The 22,311-nt window shown below is 37.2% G+C and overlaps 1 long non-coding RNA gene across 1 annotated transcript in view; it reads left to right on the forward strand.

The window, feature by feature from the left end:
- Positions 1-1,338: 1,338 nt before the first annotated feature.
- Positions 1,339-22,311, forward strand: part of LOC309632177 — a 159,253-nt gene continuing 138,280 nt past the window's right edge. Inside the window, exon 1 of the long non-coding RNA XR_014246771.1 lies at positions 1,339-20,883. This is a non-coding gene — a long non-coding RNA (uncharacterized lncRNA). The remainder of the gene's footprint in view (positions 20,884-22,311) is intronic.

The following is a 22,311-nucleotide window of genomic DNA, read 5'->3' on the forward strand; positions in this document are numbered from 1 at the left end:
CTTTGTAAATACATTAAAAACCATTGAATCGTATATTTTACATGGGTGAATGGCATATCAACTCTACCTCGATTATAGTTCAGATATATACCATAAATATATATGGTACAATTTACTATGTTGCAAATTTTGTAGACAATACTGCCTTTAGTCAAGTATCTGGGCTATGGAAGGCACTCTCCAACTATATCATGAAAGAAACAAGACAGAAGGTAAACAAGCCAAAAGCATTACTTGCAAGAAAAATTAAGCAAAATTTGGTATTCTGTCTGTTTAAAGTAAATCCAGCATAAGCTGAAATTTGTTTTAATTATCCTCCTAAGAGCCAAGATCAATTCCTGGGAGGGGTGAATTTGTAGAGATGAGGATTTATCCCTCCTAAGCAGTTTCAAAGGACATATTCAGCACCAGGAAACTGAGATAGAGGCTGGACTGAGGTGCTGAGGGTAGAAAATCCTAATGACAGGAGAAAGCTATAGCTGTAACTCTGAAGCTACCTTACCATTCATACATATCAGTGGTTCTTAAATTTGACCAGGCAACATAAACACCTGGAAGACCTGTTAAAACACAGATTACTGGTCCCAAGCCCTGAATTTCTGATACCATAGGCCTGGATGGGGCCTGAGAATTTGCATGTCTAAAAAATTCACAAGTGATATTGATCCTGCTGGTCAGGGGAATTCTGCTGCTTATTCATAAATTAAATGTTTGTAAGTGGGAGATGATGTGAGGTGAGCTAGGGAAAAGTAGAGGAAATGACACACTAAATACAAATTTTGTAAGTCACTAAACTAACTTACAGCAAAGCTGCCAGCACTGGTGGATTATCTTGGTACCGGGTGAGAGGGGTGATTCAGTGAGTGAGCTTTACTGTCAGGTGATACCCTTAATACCAATTCCTGAGTTAAATTGCTTGTCAGATCTCCTGCCACCTTTCATGTTTCAAATTCACTGATATCGGCATGCCCCTAAAATAGTTCTAGCAACATGTGAGGCCAAGTTGGAAGTCCACTCTTCATTATGAGAGCTTGAATGTATCAAAGACCGCATTCTTCCTGAAACATGTACCTCTCAAGGCCATATCCCTCTCCTACTTAGCTGCAAACTCCACTATCAGATTTATTACATTAGGTTAGTTAAGAAATACATTCAAATGCATGAGCCATTAGGGTGGAAGCACCTGTCCCACTGAACCATAAATATAAATATCCATTTGTCATTATCAACAATTAGTTTATCAGATGAACTAGCTATCACCTTGAAAGGAAATTTCCAGGCTCTATTAGAAGTTACTTTGGTTTTGGTAAGAAAAGTCAGTACAGACTGGATTCATTCCAAGTATTTCACTCTGAAATAAAATGATTAAGATATTTTACTTAATTTACCATGAAAATAAATTAGCAAGAACCATAATGTACAAGAAAGCATTATTAACGAAGAGTACTTTAAACATAGTCTTAGCTGTTTCTCAAATCTACTTTGTGTGACATTGAAGGACAATTTCATTCACTTTCACTCTTTTTAATAAGACTTAGAGCCTCATATAGGTCACAGAATCCTTTCAGAGAACAAAAGCAAAAACTAAACAAAACTCCTTATTGGATAGGAACTGGCCTTAAGTGCCTTGGGCAGAAAAGTAATCTGGATGCTCCAAAGAAAATAGGGTTATGAAAACAAAAATAATTCAGTAGAGAAAGTACAGAAATGTAAAATGTAATCCAGTCTTACTTTTTCTTCAGTTCCCCAGATTTACCAAAGAAATGTGTATCATCTGGAGATAGATGCTTGTTATATGTATTTTGTCAGTATGAATAAACAGATAGGCACACTAGTATAGAGACTGACACTGGTAAATACATGGATTGGGTTACCGTAAGATTTGGAAGTTTAATTTAGAATTCTGTGAGCACAGTGACTTTTGACAACCATTTGCAAAGCCAAAAAATACATATGTAATATTTTAATTGATAAGAAATACTGCACTGTAATTGTCACTATTTGATAATTCACTATTACATTTAGTGTATGTTATGGGTTTAAAGCATAAGTGACATTATTAAATACCTTGATACCATAAAAAAAAATTAAACTCCTGAAATGTTAGGGCTACTTTAGCAATAATATATAAAACTAAATAGGTTCGGGCTTCCCTGGTGGCGCAGTGGTTAAGAATCCGCCTGCCAATGCAGGGGACACGGGTTTGAGCCCCGGTCCAGGAAGATCGCACGAGCCGTGGAACAACTAGGCCCGTGCGCCACAACTATTGAGCCTGCGCTCTAGAGCCCGTGAGCCACGACTACTGAGCCCACGTGCCACAACTACTGAAGCCCGCGCGCCTGTGCTCTACAGCAAGAGAAGCCACCGCAATGAGAAGCCTGCACACTGCAACGAAGAGTAGCTCCGCTCGCGGCAGCTAGAGAGAGCCTGCGTGCAGCAACAAAGACCCAAAACAGCCAAAAATAAATTAATTAATTAAAAATAAATAAATAAAATCTTGGGTTTAAAAAAAAACTATATAGGTTAATTATTATTACGATATACTCAACATTTCCAAGTGTTATCACCTATAAAATTTGGTTCTATTTATACTTCTTTTATATAAAATAATAATACTGCTGTTAATAGTCATATATATATACATATGTTTCTCTTTAATACAAAAGTTTTTCTAACCTTGGAGTTGATGGGACAAGATTATATTCACACATACCTTAAAATAACCAAGACCCTTAAAATTAAAAATTGAGCATCATGCTAGATTATACCAATGTGTTTTATCTTATTCTTACTTTTAAAAGAATATTCAACAGAATAGGCATTTTTGTACCTAAAGAATTATAAACTTAACACTGATTAAAATAGTCGCAGAACTAACTATCTACACAATCATGCTGCGGTTTTCATAAATTTTGGTGTTTCAATGGTGGAAAAATGAACCAACTCTAAAGTTAATTTTTTGTCTTATAAGATTAAGCTGTTTTTGTTTGTTTTATTTTTACTAGTTATATTGGTAGTTTCGATATTAGGTTAACATTGATTTATGTGAGAAATAAAACTTTACATTTAAGGACTTAACATAGAAGGTTTTTTGTTTTGTTTTTGTTTTTGCTCATTTAGTAATCTAATGCAGGCTCCCTTGTCACCAGGCAGGTTGCTCCTAGTGGTAATTAAAGGAAACAGGTTCTTTTCTTCTCATAGCTCCTCTGCTTCCTAGGGCCCTGGAGTCCTTTGCATCCAAACAAAAGAAGAAAGGGAGACAGGGCAAGGAATCTCCACTTCTTAATAGCTTCTTCTCTCATTCTCTTGTGGTAACTAGTCAAATGGTCCTGCCTGGATGCAACTGGAGGTTGACAGACGAGGTCTCTGTGGGAGCAGTAACTTCCCATAAATACTATGGAAGCTGGAGCACAAATTTTGGTGAACTGTTAGCTGTCTCTGCCACAGGCTATCCTGCCATTGGCAGGAGAGCCAATGTCAGAATAATGCTGAGTGAGAAAGATTTGACCATCTATTGCTGGCTTTTTAAATGGAAGAAGAACATGTGCTAAGGAATGCAATGGTCTCTAAATGCTGGAAAAGGCAAAAAGCAGATTGTCTCCTAGAAGAAGTAGTGCAGGCCTGCCAACATTTTGATTTTAGTTAGTCCAGTGAGACTCATTTTGGATTTCTGGCCTCCAGAACTGTAAGATGATAAATTTGTGTTGTTTTAAGCCACTATATTTGTGGTAATTTATAATAGCAGCAATAGATATTTGATCACAATTCCTGTTATTATAAATTAGGGGGGAACAGAGGCTTTAGAAAAAACAATTTTTTTTTAGGCCAGGTTCATGTTTTGTTTTGTTTTGTTCTTAACAATAAAATTATCTAAAAATATAGAGGCTTCTGATCTAATTCCATCAGTACCAAGTTACAATTACCATACTCAAAAGTTCTTTCTTAGACATCACACTCATCAGCTTTAGTTCTTTTCTTTTCCTCCTTCCCTCTATCTATCTCTATATTTCTCACTCTCTCCCCTTAATATCAGTTGCATTAGGACGATGTGAGATTATAAACTTCTTTGGATTGCAATACTCTTAATCTTTGCCATAGGACTGAACTTTTCATTCTGTTCTTTCATGAGCCCTTCTTGTAAAATTCCTTTAAGTCACACAAGAAACATCCATTATCTTCATTATGGGTTTTTTTTTTTCCTATGTCTTTTTTAGAAAGAACTATAGGTCTGGTAGTTATGTAATTTCCTTACTAAGTTCTGCTGGTGACACTGATGAAATCTGCATAACATGGGTCTCTTTTCCTAGCCTGTTAGATCAGTTTCTTTGCTGACCACCTCCTGACCATTGAACCAATGCTGCATATTTTAGGTTTTTGTTCTGGTATCACCCCAGTTCAAGGAATCAATCACTGCATTAGTTTGAGAATGTTAACTGTTCTACCAATAACCCCATATGTTTCAGTGGCCCACCAAAATGGGCATTTTTTTCCTCACTTTGTTAACAGCACAACATGGGGATTCACCTAGATGTTATCAGGTTGCGTCCCAAACCTCCCTGAAACTCACAGTCATCTGCAGGAGATAGAGAAGAGAAGGCAGGCTTTCTTTTTAAAACGTTTGATATAAGAATAACTCACAGAATTTCTGCTCACATTTCAATGGAAAGAACTAATTACATGGTCCTGTCTAGGTGCAAAGACACTGGGAATATATAGTCTTTTTTCGTAGCATGGGCTCTCCATAGTCAGTTTTATACTATGCAAGGAGGGCTACACATTTTGTTAGACAGTGAGCTGTTTTTGCTACTAATGCATATTCATCATACTCGAAACAGAGTATTTTTAAATTTTTCTTATATATAAAGGTTTTGCTAACTAGGACGATGTCCCTAGCCAGGATGGAAAACCACTGCTTTAGAGGTATTATGCTACATCCTGGGAGGAGGAGTAGCAAGCATGAAAATGTTGAGTCTTTGGAGAATGAATACTTGAATAGGTACCGAGATAAAGGTCAGGAAAACACAAGGACTGTAATAGGCTCTGGGGGAAAAAACCCATTAAAAAAAAAAAAAAAGAAGAAGAAGAAGTACAATGATCCCTGTCCTTTTGGACCTTACAATTTTCTCAAGGAAAAACATTAAATAAATCATACATATAATTACAAAAGCTGAGAAGTGCTATAGATGGAAAGTCTAAAGTACCATAAGAGAGTTCAAGAGTAAGACTTAATACCAGTTGATGAATTAGTAAGTCGTTTCTCAGAGAAAGAAAGATAGAAGAGGAATGATGGTTAGGAAGGTAAAGAGTAGGGTTGAGCCGCCGCAGGGAGAGGAAAACTGTGAAGACATGGAGGCATGTTTCCATTCTGATAGAATGAGGTAGCTGGTAGAAAACCAAAGTCTCTTTCAAGAACAACTAGAAAAGTCACATAAAACATTTAGAAAGCACCAAAGATCTTCAAAATCAACCATGGTAAAGAGGCCAGAAGTCTGGAGAAGTGGGAACTGTGAAGAGGGAAGCTCATATTCCTCAGCAAATGCCTGAGAATATGGGCTTTTCTTGGGCAGAAGATCACTCACTGCTGGAGGACAGGGAAATGATGAGAGATCTCAGTAGTCTTGTAAGGCTGAAAGAAAAAAAAAAAAGCTCTGCAGGGCCAAGATCCAAGTTCCTGATGAGAAGAGAGGTTTGGAGAATTATGTCTCATGCATGGCCAGTTTAACTAGCTAAGAAGAAATCTTCTGAAAAGCATAAGAGTTTTCAATAGATTCATTGTGCCTAGGGGACAAGAATTAGAGTTCTAGACTTCCAGGAAAAGAGCTCATTCATTTTAAAGCCCTACAGGAGTATGCCCTAGGAGCAGGAGAAATGCAGAAGCAGACAAAATATCATCAAAATCTCAACCCAGAAGTTGGTGATTCTATTAAGGAGATCAGTCTCTATATTTTCTTAGAAGAAGAAAGGAGAGGATAACATAATTTGGAATTTCTATTTTTTTTAAATGCCTAATGTTAGTCAGACATTCTAGAGATGCTAAAAGATCAAACCACATGATTAAACATTTAGAAAACTTAAGAAAATAGAAATAGATTTACAGTGATCTAAATAGTGGAGAAAGCAGACAAGGACATTCAAATAATTATGATTAACGTATTCAAGAAAAGAGAGAAAAACATGCAGAAATAAATAAAATTCTGAAAATTTCTGCCAGAAAATCAAAAACTAAAAAAAAAAAAAAAGAATCAAATGGAAATTTTAGAACTGAAAAATAGCTGCATTTAACAGCATATTGGACATGCAAAAGACAAAACTAGGGGGCTGGAATACAGACTTATGGAAACTATCCAGATAAAAAAGAAAACAAGGAAAGGAAAAGTATGTACAGACCTGCAAGACAGAGTGAAAAGGGCCTAACATACATGTAATTGGAGTCTCACAAGGAAAGGAGAGAGAATGGAGCAGAAGCAGAGAGAATGGTTGAGAATTTTTAAAACTGAGGAAAGATATCCGCTCAGAGATTCTGGAAGCACTGTGAAACTCAATCAGTATACATAAAAAGGAAATCACATTTAGGCACATAACAAACTGCTGAAAATCAAAAACAATGAGAAATTTCTGAAAGCAGTTTAATGAAACAGAGGCAGGAAGAGTTTGCCACATTCGAGGAAAAAAATTTAAAAGTCAAACTTGAACTTCAGTTAAAAAAAATAAATAAATAAAGGAGGAGTGATTCAATAGGAGGCTGCAAAAGGAAGAAACAGGTAAAGTTACAGAGAATCTTGAAGGATTTTAGATTTTATCTTAGGGTAAGAAAAAGTCATTGAAGTCATTGAAGGACTGAATTTGGGAACTGCATGATCAAATATGCACAATTAAAAGTTTACCTTTGCAGTTTTGAAGAGAATGGATTGGGCAGGAAGCAGAAATAGTGGAGATCAGGAATCTGGTTACAAGAATTAGGAGCAAAAAATACTAAAGATGGAGGCACATTTGGAATGACCAGGCACAAGTTCAGAGAACAGCTACCAGCAAGGTCTCCATGTGGTGAGTGAGATCTTGTAAAGATGCCTCTAACCAGTGGTTGTTGGGATCCCGTCAAGACCGAAATTACTGGACAGGGTCCAATGATCAGTGATCAAGTCTGTGGGGAATTAAAAGGCTGCCAAGGTGAGGATCTAGCAATGTGATACTGCTCATATATCCTGAAAAGATACTTTGTCCATCATTTTGTTTTTATCTGTATAATTTTAAAGATGTTGAGGCTACATACAGTCACAATGCAGATAAAACATCTAATTGGATTAATGGAAGTTAAGGAAAATAACAAGTGTTAAGCACTTATTCGTGTCAGACACTGTGTTATATGTTTTATATATATATATATCATCTCACTGAATTTTCACAACCACCATGTGAAGGAGGTCTTATATCCCTTATACAGGTGAGAAAATTGAAGCTAAATTTAAATGATTTGTTGAGGGAAACAGGGATTATCAAACTTGTTTAGGAAGGCACACTGCCAAATAGCAGCATTGGAAATAAACAGAGGTCATGGACTTTAAAGCCTGTGTGGTATTTTTACTCTATCTTGCTCTTTAGATCTTCACAACCTTGTTCAGTTTTCAGGAAAGACTGAAGTGAAGGCAGAATTTAGGTTCTACAGAAAGTTAGGCTGGTAAAGGTATCATCATTGCTGCCTCAGGTTGTAGGACCACAAGATAGGGTAATAAAGAGAAGGTGACTCAGTTTCAATGATTATTATGATCGTTTTTTGCCCAACTTGGTGAGTCACATATAATTTTGTTTTATGATGATGTCTGCTAACAAGAATGGTAAAATATTAATAAGCATACATAATTCCACAGAACAAGGTCATCACAATGATAGAAGAAATAAAACAAGAGACAATTAAAACATTTTAGAAAAAATATATAGAATCTAATCATTTTTCTTTGTTTCTAACAGTTTGTGATTGTTTCTGTGTATAAAGCTCTAAACGTGGCACCACCCTTAGTCAGTTTTCAGTTAAGACTGAGCTGTAATTATGGGAAATAGTATTATCCAATTTTAATCTTTAATGAAAGATTATGTGATGCATGGAAAATCCTACACATCGCATAAGACGTTGTTTGGGAAGAGGGACTTGAAATAGAGAGAGATACAGTGATGCATAAGAATGCCTTTAATAAACATGACCTAATACCTTTGCTACAGATTCCAAACTCAGTATCTTAAGAAAGATGACTAGTCTTGAGAAGAGTCAGGAAACTGTTGAATTTCTTAAAAGGTGAACGTAGAGGCTTGGACAGACTTTTACTCTTATAGCCCCTGACACAGTCTGCCTAATTTCCATGAGACCAAACAAAATCCCCATAAATGACCTAGTTATAGTCTAGGCCAGACTGAGGGAGGTTCATGGAAGCTTTGCCAGATTGGCTAAGAAAAATCAATCACTCATCTGGGGACCATGATTCTAGGAGACTTTATGGTGTTAAGAAATATATAACTGTGTATATGGTGGACGGACGTTAACTAGACTTATTGTGATGATCATTGAATCATTATGTTGTATACCTGAAACTGATATGTTAAATGTCAATTATATCTCAATTAAAATAACAAAAAGAAGGAACGAACCCATCTGGAATGAGATTAATATCCCCATTCTGCCACTTACCAGTGTGAAACCTTTTCAAGTTTACTGAGATTTTATTTGCTTAGTTTACTAATGTGAAAAATAGAAATAGTAGTAGGACCTATATCCCATGGAGTTATTGAAGTGGTTAAATGAGTTAATGTATATAAACTGAGAACACTGTCTGGAAAATACTCCATAAATATTAGATACTATATCCTCATCATCATCATTTTAATGTTATTGTTAATATGTCACATGACCAGCATTTCTCTGTTCTTTCCAACTTTCCCTTTGGGATTTCTATTTTCTCAGACTGCTTAACTATTTCACTCCTCTTTCTTAGTCATTATTTTCCATCTTTATTTTTCCATGTTTTTTCCTTCCTCTTTCCCTCATTCCCTTTCTTCCTCACTTCCTTCCTTTCCTTTATAACTCCATGTTTTAAATTATTTTAAATTTAATATTTGACATCCACAAAATAATAAAATATTTATTACAGATTGTAAACTGAAATGAATAATCATAAACTGAACACTTCCATACCTACCACTCAGGTTAGGAAATAGAGCATTACCAGGACACCTTGAAAGCCCCTGCTTGCCTTGCCCTGGTTCCATCAACCCTTCTCATTTACCATGAATTCACTAATATCGAACTTTTTCTTTGCCATAACGTTATCTCTAAGTATTTTTTTGTTTATTTTTTATTTTTTTTTTAATTTGGCCGCACTGTGGCTTGTGGGATCTTAGTTCCCCAACCAGGGATCAAACCCAGGCCTCGGTAGTGAAAGCGCCTAGACCTATCCACTGGACGTCCAGGGAATTCCTAATCTCTAAGTATTTTTATCTCCTATGTCTGTATTTCCAATCAATCAGTGTACTGTTTTATGGTACACGTTTTAAAATTTTATATAAATGGAATTTTACTGTATATACTCTTCCAATATTTTATTTCCCTGCTTAATCTCATGACTCCAAGGTAGATTCATGCTGAGTTTAGCTAAAGACCATTCATTGTTGTTGCTGGTTAACATTCCATTGTATAAATTTACCACAAGTCTCTGAACCATTTTATTGCTGATAGATCCTTATGTAGTTCCTAATTCTTTATTCTCACCAACAGTGTTTCTGTGAACATTTTTGCACCTGTTTCTTGGCTCACACATTTGAGAATTTCTTTAGCATACAATCCTAAGAATGAATTGTTGAGTAGTTGGGCATGCACAATTTTACTAGATAATGCCAAATTATTTTTCACAATAGCTATCATGCTTCACATCCCAACTAACAATGTATAAGAATATGGGCTATTCCAGAGCCTCACTTACACTTGATAGTATTTTTTTTTTCCTGCTACAGCAAGAACTTAAAATGAAATTTACCTGGAATTCAGAGTCTAAGAATCTACAGTATTTTGCTAGGCCTAAAGACATGTATTGTTTTATCATAGTTAGCAGTTTCATCTTTGAAACTTCTAATATTTTTACAACTTTGGTAGCTGAGAATATTGGAAATAATAGTTTGTAAAAATTAAAATTTTTCAGTAACATAATTGGTACTCCCGTGATCAAGCACATAAAAGAAAAAAAAAAAAAGGATGTAACACAGCGGATTATATGGTTAGACAGCTGGAAACATAACATTGCTATATGAGGATGTTGTCAAGCTGAAGGGCATTCTCTATAGAAAGGTTAGGGATCAAGGATACAGAGATGAAATTCCTCTGCCATGATTTTTTGGAAATAGTATTGAGTCATGCCAGCTAAGCTTGGTGTGAAGGACGACTTGTCTCAAACCATTTGCATTCTATGGCTCTTTTAAGTCCAATGACAATGGCTAAAAAATCAGATGAAATAATTTGCACTTTCTATTGAAACTGTCTGCATATGTTTCCAATAATTAATGCTTAAAAAAATCTATTTCTCTATATTTAATATTCTTTATAATAGAAATTACTGTGGTGTCCAATGTTAGAGAAGTATAAAGTTTGGTCTCATTAGCAAAAAAATATATATATATATGTATATGCTTGGGGGTGGGGTTGGGCGAAGACTGCTTGGGAAGCAAGAGTCTTACAAAAATTATCAGGCCCACAAAAATTCCATTTGGGCTGCCAAATTTGCATTAGTCCCGCCCACAGTTTGAAATGTCACCCCGCCCTCTCTTTGCCATCTGCACCACCACCTACTGATTCCTATGTCTCTAGTCTTAGAGAACAGAAGCATCTGCCTATGACAGGCACATTCAGAATTGCCCCCCAAACACAGATTCAAATGAAAAATTTAAAAAGTATATTAAAGAAAAGTCAGGATGTATATTTCTTTTAAAGTCAGAACTTTACCATCATAAGGCTTTCAAGCTGGTTTCTTTTTCCCTGATTCCTTCCATTTCATAAGCATACAAAAAAAGAGAGTGTTACCGTGATAGATCTAAAATCACTTTGCTGGATTAGTAACATAAAACCTGTGCAAATTTCTTTACTTGTTGGTAATTAAATAATGCAGGTATTTTCCACTGATAACTTGCCATTTATTAATTGATTCCTTCAATACATAGTTTGGGCCATATGATACGTAGAAGATCAATAAAATGTTTTCTCTGCTCCTGAAGACCGTGATCTACACTAGTGCGATCTAATAGAGATATAATGTGTGGCAAATATGAACATTGTAAATTTTCTAGTAGCCAGGTTAAAGGGAGTAAAACAAAAAAGTGAAATTAATTCTAATAATATACTTTATCTCAATATATTTGAGATGTTACAATTTCAACATGTAATCAAAATAAAAAATTTTATTGTGATACTTTGTATTCTCTTTCTGGTACTATTTTCAAAATGCAGTGCATATTTTACATTTACAGCATAATTCAGCTTGGACTACCCACATTTCAAGTGTTCATTAGTCACATGTGGTTAGTGGCTACTGAACTGGACAGTATAGTTAGCAGACAGATGCTATTCATTCATTATTCCAGGGTGAGGAAAATAGCAAATAAATAAATACAGTGCAATCAAGGTGTGATACAAATGACGAGGGGTATTTACAAAGAAACCAGTTAATCTGAAGAGACTGGGAAGGTTTTCTAAAAAAATTTTAAGCCAAGGACTGGTTGATGAACAGGAGTTTTACCAGCAAAACAGAGAAGCACTGGGGGGGTGCAGGTGGGGGGAGAGAGAGAGATCTCCAGACCAAGAGAATAACATGTGACACACTGAGGCTCTGAAATAAGTCCAGTAAAGAGAAGGACATGCACTAGATATGGCAATTGATTATGTATAGTGGATGAATGTTCAAGATGCAATGTAGAATGGAGCGATTCTGGGGTTAGGAATGAGGGCAAAATTTTAGCCAGAACTTGAAGAATGTGTTGTTGTTTTAAAAATGGATGAGGATTAGGAAGGAGAGGTGGTTTCCCAGGCAGAGTATAAACGTTAAAGCTGTAAAAACAGCATGGCAACATGGGAAATTTGAGGTAGTTCCTTCAGGCTGATAACTAGGGTGTTGTTGGAAATGGCAGGAAATGAATCAAAAGAGCAACACTGGCGCCAGATCACAAAGGGCTCTGTTTGCCAGGATCAGTGTGAATTTAGTGCCATAGATGAGCTGCTGTCGAAGAGCAAGCCAAGGTCATGATCAGGTTGGCACAGTAGAGCCATCCTTCTGCATTGTACAGGTCCTATCAGAGGGCAGGAAGACTGCAGGGAAATGTCATTTAAGAGGCCCACAATCTCTCAGAACTGCCTTATTTCTGTTATCTGAAGAATTTTTTATGTAGTAATATTAGAATTCTTATTTGACTGTTGTCTGGTCATTTAGGCATGTGGATAATCATGAAATTGAAGACTTCTGATTGTTTCCACGTGTTAGTCAGGTTGGGCTGCCATAACAAAATACCATAGATTGGGTGGCTTCAACAACAGAAATTTACTTTCTCACAGTTCTGGAGGCTGGAAGTCCAAGATCAGGGTGCCAGCAGGGTTGGGTTCTGGTAAAAACTCTCCTCCTGGCTTGCAGATGGCTATCTTCTTGCTATGACCTCACGTGGAGGGGAGAGAGATCTGGTGTCTCTTCCTCTTCATATCAGGATACAAGTCCTACTGGATTAGGGCTCTACCCTTATGAGCTCATTTGACCTTACTCACTTCCTCAAAGACTCTATCTCCAATACAGTCACATGGGGAGTTAAGGCTTCAACAGATGAATTTTGGGAATACACAATTCAGTCTATAGCATAGCCCGAGCAGACCAAAACACTTAGCCTTGATCTTTAGGTACAGACCACCTTGGGTCCTAGATATCACCCTGTTTTCTGGCAGGGGTAACAGGAAAAGTCCAAAATCTGAGCATGTCAGCCTCAAACGAGCCTCAAATGTCTATTATTTTCCTGAATAAACCTATGAAGTAGATTATTACATTTTCTTATATACCAATTAATCATATTTTAGGTACCAGAGTCTTGCAAAACAAAGAAAATTCTTGCTTCTTGATCCCTATATTGTTGCCTTGCAACCTGGTACTTTACAACTTTAGCCTTTGTCACTTTGCCTTTTCTTATCTTGCAATTCCAATGAAAACCATTCTTTTGATAATAGAATCCAGTATACTAGAAGCTGGACCCACATGGTACCTTCTAAGCATGTTTGCAATTCATTGCTTGGTTCTGATTGGTTTTCAGGTTCTGACGGGGTCTTTTTTTTAATGTTTATTTATTTATTTATTTAGTTGCACCAGGTCTTAGTTGCAGCAGGCGGGCTCCTTAGTTGCAGCTCCAGGGCTCCTTAGTTGTGGCTCACCAGCTCCTTAGTTGTGGCATGCGAACTCTTAGTTGCAGCACGCAGGTGGGCTCTAGTTCCCTGACCAGGGATCGAACCCGGCCCCCTGCACTGGGAGCGTGCAGTCTTATCCATTGCACCACCAAGGAAGTCCCTCTGACTGGGTCTTGATAAACCATATGCATTCTTCAAGGTCTATCTTATATGCCACCTACTAAATAAAGAATTCTCTCATTTCATTCACTGGAAATGACTTCTCTTTCATTTGAGCTCTATATGATTTATTGGTATATTTTAAATAATAATCTTTCATCTTCTAAGTTTTGTCTTATATTTTTTGTAACAGGATTGCAGCTTGCATTTGACACACTACAGTCTGGTTGACAGTGAAAAGAATTGTAAAGAAAAAGTTTTGGCATTAGGATGGTAAAGGTATATGTGTGCCCCCCTTTGATAGAGGTCATAAAGGAGTTTGCTGATGAAGGGACACTTGATCAAAGACCTGAATGAAGTGAAGGAGCAACCTATGGGACCACTGAAGGACAAAGGGGTCCAAGGAGTGGGTTCTTAGACCCTAATGCAGGTGCTCCTTGCCTCGGCAAAGGAATAATAATGAGGCCAGTGAGCCTGTAGCAGAGCGAGCAGTAGTTGGTGAGCGCATCAGAAAGGTACCTAAGGACGAGATGAAGAGGAGCCTCCTAGACCACAGTGAGAGATACGGACATTATTGTGAGTATACTGTGAAACCATTGCAGGGCTTAAGCACAGAGAGACATAATATGACTTATCTTAAAAATATCATATTGACAGGTGTGTGTGTGCAGAATAGATTTAGAGTGGACAAAACTAGTATCAGGGAAACCAGTTAAGAGATTATCAGGCAAAAGATGAGAGTGGCTTAGATTCAAGTGGTGGTAGAGGAGATGGGTGGAAAGCAACCAGATATTGAGTGTACTTTGAATTTACAGATGGTCAAACCTGCTGATGGATTTGAAATTAAGTATTAGGTTAAGAGTGGAGTCAAGACTGATGTTGGAGATTTGCAGCTGAACAAGTGGGTAAGGTGAACATTTATGGAGAGAGAAAAGGCAGAAGGAGGAATAGGCCTGGGGTAAGGAATGTGATTTCCATTTTAGGTATGCCAGTTTTGAGGGGGCATGTTAGTTTTAAGACTTCAATTTGTCATGCAAGTGGAAATGTTGAGTAGGCCATTGGGTATGTTTGTTAGAGCTCAAAAGTGAGGTTTGGATGGTAGATAGACATTTGTGAGGTTTGGCCTACACATAGACACTTGTGGCAAAGAGGTAGCATATACTCAGATTTATACACTGTCCTGGGGAACCTTACTGGCTTCCGCTGTGGGACGGTTGGTCTCACCATGTTTCTAGTGAGATGGGCTCTGACCCTTTGTTGCACCCTATTGACACTCTCTAAGGCTCTTCATTCCAGGCATTTGTACTTCCTTTGCAGAAAACCTCTAAGGCTTTACCTTTTACACCAACCTTCCCATTCCCCCAGGGCACCTCCATCTAGACACCTCCTTCCTTCCTTGGGATGGATCACAAAGACGAATTCTCCAACAATGTTGCAGCCTCTTCCATGATCTGCCCAGGAAAATGAGGTACTAACTCCAAATATTTTTAGTTTCCTCTGATACTTGTCTTGATATTTCTACAGTGTTTTTCAAACTCACACAATGTCATGGAGAAAGGGAAAATATTTTTCCTTTTTCTCTCCTGTAATTTCTCCTTGCTCCCAACCTTAGAAACCTCTTTAAAACATTTTCTTCCACAGGTGGCAAGACTCACTTACTTGATGTTTCTCTCTCACAAGAGATCTAATATTCCAACTCAGAGGGCTGAAATCTTAGTATGCTAACGGACATCTAAAGAATTTAGAAAATCCTTTTCTTTATCAAAATCACCTGGAGTTTAGACAGTTGTCTTGCAAGACACACACACACCCCCAAAACTACTTTTGTTCTTAAAAACTGAACAGTTACTTCTTTCTCTTTCTTTAACAGCCCCAATTCTTCCCCTCCCACCACCAACACCCACCCCGCCACACACACATACACAAAGATAGCTGATTGGGAGAAGATTACATAGCACAGAAAGATGAGAGAAAAGCACCTTAAGATATTTTAAAGGATTATTACATCTACCACATGGGTGAGTATGTATGAAAAATTTTAAATTCCTTTTAATATATTATAAGCCTCATTGGACACTGATTTTGTTTCCCTTTTTTCCTTTAATTTAAAAACATTTACTGAGTACCTATTGTGGTCCAAGCACTACCCTGGGTGCTATATAAATAGGGATGAATGAGATAAAAGAGGTCCCTAGCCTCACGGAGAAAAGTGTTAGGAAGAAAAACATAGGACAATGGGATAACTAATATAGCACTCAGGATGCTTCCTGTTTCAAGTTACTGGAAAAAAAAATATTTTTTGTCAGTAAGGACATTTATTACCTCACATGATATGAAGTCAAGGGCTAGAAAAGTTCCTGGACGATTAATTCAAGAGCTCGGTTACCTCATCAGTTATAGAAATCTTTCTTCTTTGCCATTTTCAGCATGTTGGCCCGTCATTTTTGCCTAGATATCTCAGGGTTCCAAAAGAGCTGAGAGAGTCTCAGATGTCAGATATCCTGGGGTAGTAAAGGGGGCATTCTTTTTAAGAGATACAGTTTTCTAGAAGTGTAATGCCTTGTCCCCACCCAGAGCTTCCTGTGAATTGTTTGATAGGCTTATGCCTAAACTGATTGGCAATAGTCTGAGATAGTCCTGATGGCCTTACGTTAACCGAGCCATGCCTTGGGGCTGGGAAGAGTCCAGTCTCCCTTGAAGACTCTGTTCTTCTAGTGGATGTGAAGATTCTGTTACCAAAGAAAAATAACTGTATAATAAGCAAATAAGAGTGTCTGCTACAGTGAAAGGCTGGTTTGGAAGGAGTGAGAGCTCCAAGAAATCTCTCTGAGATAAAATTGGACTAAGACGTGACCGATGAGAAAGACACAGCCACATAGAAATCCGGGGGAATAGTACTGCAGGCAAAGTGAAGAGCAAGAGAAATGGACCCAAGATGGGGAAAAGTTTGATGTGCTTGAGGAACGTACAAAAGACAGTGTGACGGTCAGAGAATATCAGGGAGAGTGCATGAGAAGAGGACCAAGAAATAAGCACTAACTAAAGCTCCAATATCTTGTAGGCCACTGGAAGGAGTTGGTTTTATTTCTACTGGTAACTGGGAGTCATTGTAAGATTTTTAAGCCTGGGCAAGTTTTAAGCCATTTTAAAATGGTCAATCTGGTTGCTGTAGAGGGACGAACTACACTGAGCCAAGAGTAAAAGCATTTAAGAAGCTAAGGTAGTAGAACAAGCAAGAAATGATAATAGCTAGGATGACAGTAGTGTGTTAAAGATGGTGAGCAGGAGTCAGATGCCAAGTGTACGTTGGGATGATGCTGACATGACCTACTAAGGGATCATCTGTCAAGGATATGGAAAACAGAGAAACCGAACATAACTTCTGAGTTTGACGCTTGAGCAAATGAGTTGATATTTGTGGGGGTTTCTTGAGGAGAAACTGATCTTGTTGACCTGGGGATAATCAAAAGTTCTTTTTTGGGCATTTTGAGTTTGACATGCCAATTACACCCTAGTAGAAATATGAATAGAGAGTTGAAAATGTGAGCCTAGAGATCTGGACAGGGTTCTCAGATGTGGATTTTAATTTGGGGGACTGGGTAAGATCACCTAGAAAAAAGTTAGATGGAGAAGAGTGTTAACAACTATATCCAAAGTCATATAAATGAAAAATATTGCCTGCTATATCAGTAAACAAAGGATGTTGCAGCCACCGAGCCATCGCATTACAGCTGCCCTGATGGTGAGCCCTGAGGGAACTCAGGATGAGAAAACACTGAATATTGGCCCCAGATAACTGAGGTGCATATCAAAGGAATGATTTCAGTCAGCCCAGACTCTTGTATCTTCCCATACACAGAAGAGCGCTAAATTCCTTAACTTGAGATATCTGGGTTTCTTTAATTAACGGTAATCTTTTGATGTTCCAGCTACCTTGTCTTTTTTGCAAAAGCTCCTATATATCCTGGCTCCCCGACCTTGACTCTTTGGAGCAGTGCCTCAGAGTGATCTGAGAGTCCTGTCTCCCGGGCTTGAGGTCCTCAGAATGTCTGCCGAATAAAACATAACTCTCAACTTTTAGGTTGTGCATTTTTTTTTCAGTCGACAGGCATACTAAAATGTAGAGTTTTATCAGATGAGTAGAGTTAAGCAAAGTAACCCAAAGAGGAGCTACCAATAAGGTGAGACGAAAATCAAGATATTGTGGCATCTTGGAAATCATAGAAGGAAGTGCTTCAGGGTTGAGAGGTAATCGACTTTGTCAGTGCTGCAGAGTGGTGGAGTGAGAGAAGGACTTTGGATTGACCAATGGCTTCCGCAAAATGGGGGTTTTTGATGACTTTGATAATGGCCTTTAACACAGTCAGCTCTATTTAAAGAGTTGTTGAGTTAAAATGATATTTCTGGTCTGGTTTGCCTTATTCACTCTCTCACTATTGTCCCAAACTCCAATTGTGATTGACATCTGAAATGTAAACAGTTTTAATGTAACACAATACATATTTTTACTGTATGTGGCCTTAATGATTAGCCACTCTTATACAGCTTGATTTAACATATTGTTGGGAGTAATTCTCCATAGATCTCTTGGATTTCTGTACACCCTGCTAGCAGTAGAACTGACAGCCTTTTTTCTGGACTGTCTTCCCAAGGATGTTTGTACATATAGGGAATAATCTTTGAAATTGAAGATAGTGTCTCCCTCTGGAGCAAAAAGCTGGTTTGCTTACTGTTGTGTGTAAATGTGTCTCCTACTGGGGCAAAGGTCAGTCAGACTTAATGTCCATTTTAAAGGACTTGTTCCCTAAGCTCAGGACTCCTCTCCAATAATGTAACCCACTGTGTGTATGGGTAACATTTGTCCCTCTTCAAATCTCCCTGTAGGAAGTGGGGCACAGACATAAATGCTGATACTCTAATATCGACTCATACCACAAGGAATAAAGTCCTCTGTCTTTGACTCAGAAGTCTCATGTCTTTTGTCAGCAACCATGAAACTGTGGCAGGCCAACTTGTTAGCTTGCAAGTATGATAAAATTTCCAACCTACTTGACACATATTATGTACCTCAGTGATCTAAGCTGAAGATCATGAAAACAATGATTTCTTTCTAGCTTTTAATATTTAGCCCCCAATAATTCTCCCATTACATAACGTTTTTGCTCTATGAAAACGTATAGAAACTGTGCACTTTCAAGCCTTAAGTAAATGATTTTGACGGCTATTTCCCCTAGAAAAAGAGCTGTTAATTGCAAACATTTGGTAAAATGAGGTATCTTGAACAGACATAGGGTGTATATTATAAGAGGATTTCTAAAACTCTCCACAGATTCTACCAACACTTGAAGTTTATATTCTACTTTTTTCTTGAACTAGAAGTGAAATTTTGATGTTTTGAAATTGACACATTTGTTTCTGTGAAGAAAAAAAATACTGCCATTCTGTTGTAACAAATATTGCTTCAATAATATATGATGATTTATTTTATCCATTCTCACATACTCAGAATAATACATTACAGAGTTAGAAGAACCTCAGAGAACATAATTTCTAACTCCTACTTTTGCATATGAAGAAACAAAAACTCAGACATGCTAAGGAACTTGCTTTTGTTCGTTATAATACAGGAATGAATTCAGACTTCTGATTGTTAGGTAATTTCCCCTTCCACAGTGCTTTATACACTTGTTCCCTCTGTTCTCTCTTCCCTGTTAATCCCTTAGTGCCAAGAAGGAGGGATGTTTTGAAAAACAATGTATTTTGAAGAGGGAAATAACACAGAAGAGAGGTAAAAGGAAAGGGTAAAGTTTACAGCTGAGGCTCCCAAGTCTCCTATGGTCTGCTATTGCCAGCAAATTCTACTTAAAAAACAACCCATCCAATCTGGAATTTCATAATTCTGCTTACTTTCAAAAACAAAAGTCCTATTGGCTAGGAATTCAGAGAAATTATGAGCAAATCATCAACACAGAAGGGATGTTGGGCATGTTACCAGCATCGCAACATCCATTTATTCCTTTAATTAGTTCCCTGGACTGGTCAGTTGAGAGAATAAAGCAAATCCGTGATTATTTGGGATAAAAATTTAGGTGCTTGACACACACACAAAAATTTTCCTTAACAACATGTTTTTAGGCATACATAGACATAGAATAAGAATCCTTTTGCAACTAGAAACACCACAAGACTTAACAGCCTAAATCAATTTAGATTGGGTCTAATTTGTCTATATTTTTTGTGGAGAAGATACAAATTTAAAATTTGTATTTTTCTCTTAAGTGCAATAACAATATTTTATTTCATGTTCCAAAGTTGATTATAATTCCTCTTTTGAATCCACCAAGAAGCTTCCGTATATCATTTTTTCCTTTTATGTGTAATCTTGTTTACGACTCTGTTTGTGGAGCAGCTTGACTTTAAGAATGATTGATTTCTATCTCTAACCAACCTTGAGAATTTTATTTTAAATCAACTCCAATGAGCTTCTAATTTTACTCTTACCTCAGAGCTGTAAAGCTACCCCGTCTAATCAGCAACAGAAATAATATTATCTAGTAAGTTCTTGATATCTGGCTGGTAACTAGGAAGTTTATCCACTGCCAGCTAAACAGTGAGAACTATTTTTACAGGCATCAGTCATTTCTATGTTTAAATGAGAAGCAACAGTGTGGAGAGTCAGAGCACAGCTGTTAACAGCTGTTATGACAGAGACAGTTTTTCCTTAAATTAGCAGTAGCATTAGATCCTATTGTTAGTTAAGACCACTTCTTGTGTTTCCTAGGTTCATAAGACTTTTAAACGTACTTGAATTTGTATAGTTAGGAAACCATGAGTGAACAAAGATTTCCTTATCTAAACCAACATATACTTGAACTCGTTGTGATTTGTTCAATCAGCTGAACTTCTAAAAAAATATATGCAGAATAAACTCTCACGCTGCACCTAACAGAGATAGAGTTAGATATAACATGCTTATTCCTTAACTTGCCAGTAGATGCCACTTATTATTTAATAAGTGAGATCCAGTTTCACAGCACAGCTAAACTTAGATGAGGTTTCATTATTCATGGAGAGACAAACCAAAATGGATTTCTCATGAAGTGTTAGCCAGTTAAAGTGAGTCTCTGTAACATAATCATACATTATCTTCACATCTCAAAAGCTGTGACAAAATGCACAGTGTTCTGTCTTGTGGTCATTTTATACTTAATTCAAAGGCTTGCTCATTCTCTCTTTTAAAGTTTCCTGCTTTCTTCATTGTAGTTTGGTGCCTCACTCCAAGATAATCTTGCCAGCCTGTCATTTCTTCATTACCAAACGTAAGTGAAAATACCTTAATATTGTTTTTCTGCCTTTCTCTAGGGAAATCTTGACCCAGTACATCTGTTTTTATACTCACTCCCTTCTTAGCTGCTGTGATTCACTCATGTTGGTTTTATGCCATTATACTACCAATAAACAAAACCATCCACAGCATTACCACTAAGTGATTGCATGTGTGTGTATTCATATTTTAATCTTTTTTGATATTGTGAGCCATTGTTATATTGAAATCAATATGGATTAATCTCTATTATATTGTTAATTATGGTTAGCCAAATTTCTAAAATATTGATAAATGGATAAATATATAGCACTTAATCAAAACATTGTTACTCACAGAAATATATATATATGTGCTTTTTCAAAATTAAATGATCAAAAGGATTCACTAAAATGGGGATTAGGAAGTTATCTTAGCAAACCTATTTACAATTTAGTAGGATCTTATTATCAATAAATCATTTAACTGCTCTAGACAATTTGTTTTTAAACTGAGCCTAAATTATTTGCAATAAACTAGAATACAGGCAGTTCAAAGTTACTGATTTTATTTAAACTTACCTACCAACATTAATTTATTTTCAAGTTTGAAGCAAATTATTAAAAGTTAAACTGTCATTGCAAAACATGCAAGCATTCTATATCTGTTACCTACCCTTTTATAACTGGCTTTTTTCTTCTCAACTGTTACCTAACAGTCTGTCCTAAACACTGCTGTAAAACTAATTTTCTTAAATTACAGGTATTGTATCATTATTCCGTTGGAAAACATTGAGCACAATTTTTTCTTAGATGGAGGACAAATGACTTAGACATTCAAAACCCTCCATAATCTGAATCTAACCTTTTTTTGGTTTTGTTTTGGCTGCCTTGGGTCTTCGTTGCTGCGCACGGGCTTTCTCTAGTTGCGGCAACTGGGGGCTACTCTTCGTCGTGGTGCACAGGCTTATCGCGGTGGCTTCTCTTGTTGCGGAGCACAGGCTCTAGGCGCATGGGCTTCAGTAGTTGTGGCTCACAGGCTCTGGGGTGCAGGCTCAGTAGCTGTGGCGCACGGGCTTAGCTGCTCCGCGGCATGTGGGATCTTCCTGGACCAGGGATCGACCCAGTGTCCCCTGCATTGGCAGGCGGCTTCTTAACCACTGTGCCACCAAGGAAGTCCCCAACCTTTTTCAAAACTTATTCCCTTCTATGATCTTTCATGGATTGTAATAGCTTGCAGAACTAAACCATAAACTATTTATTTAGGTGGGTTTCTTTTTTTCTGGTCAAAAATAAATTGAAGCATTTTAATTAGAATTTACCTTATTTAAATAGTAACTTTTAAGTTCTTTGGTTTTGCTATGCACTTATTATAAGCTGTCACATGCTTCTTTTTCATCTTTTGATACATATTTTTTGATCACTGACTTTGAGGTAACACTACC

This window comes from Balaenoptera borealis (genome assembly GCF_965194805.1).
Source record: "Balaenoptera borealis genome assembly, chromosome: 7".
NCBI classification, from domain to species: Eukaryota; Metazoa; Chordata; class Mammalia; order Artiodactyla; family Balaenopteridae; genus Balaenoptera; species Balaenoptera borealis.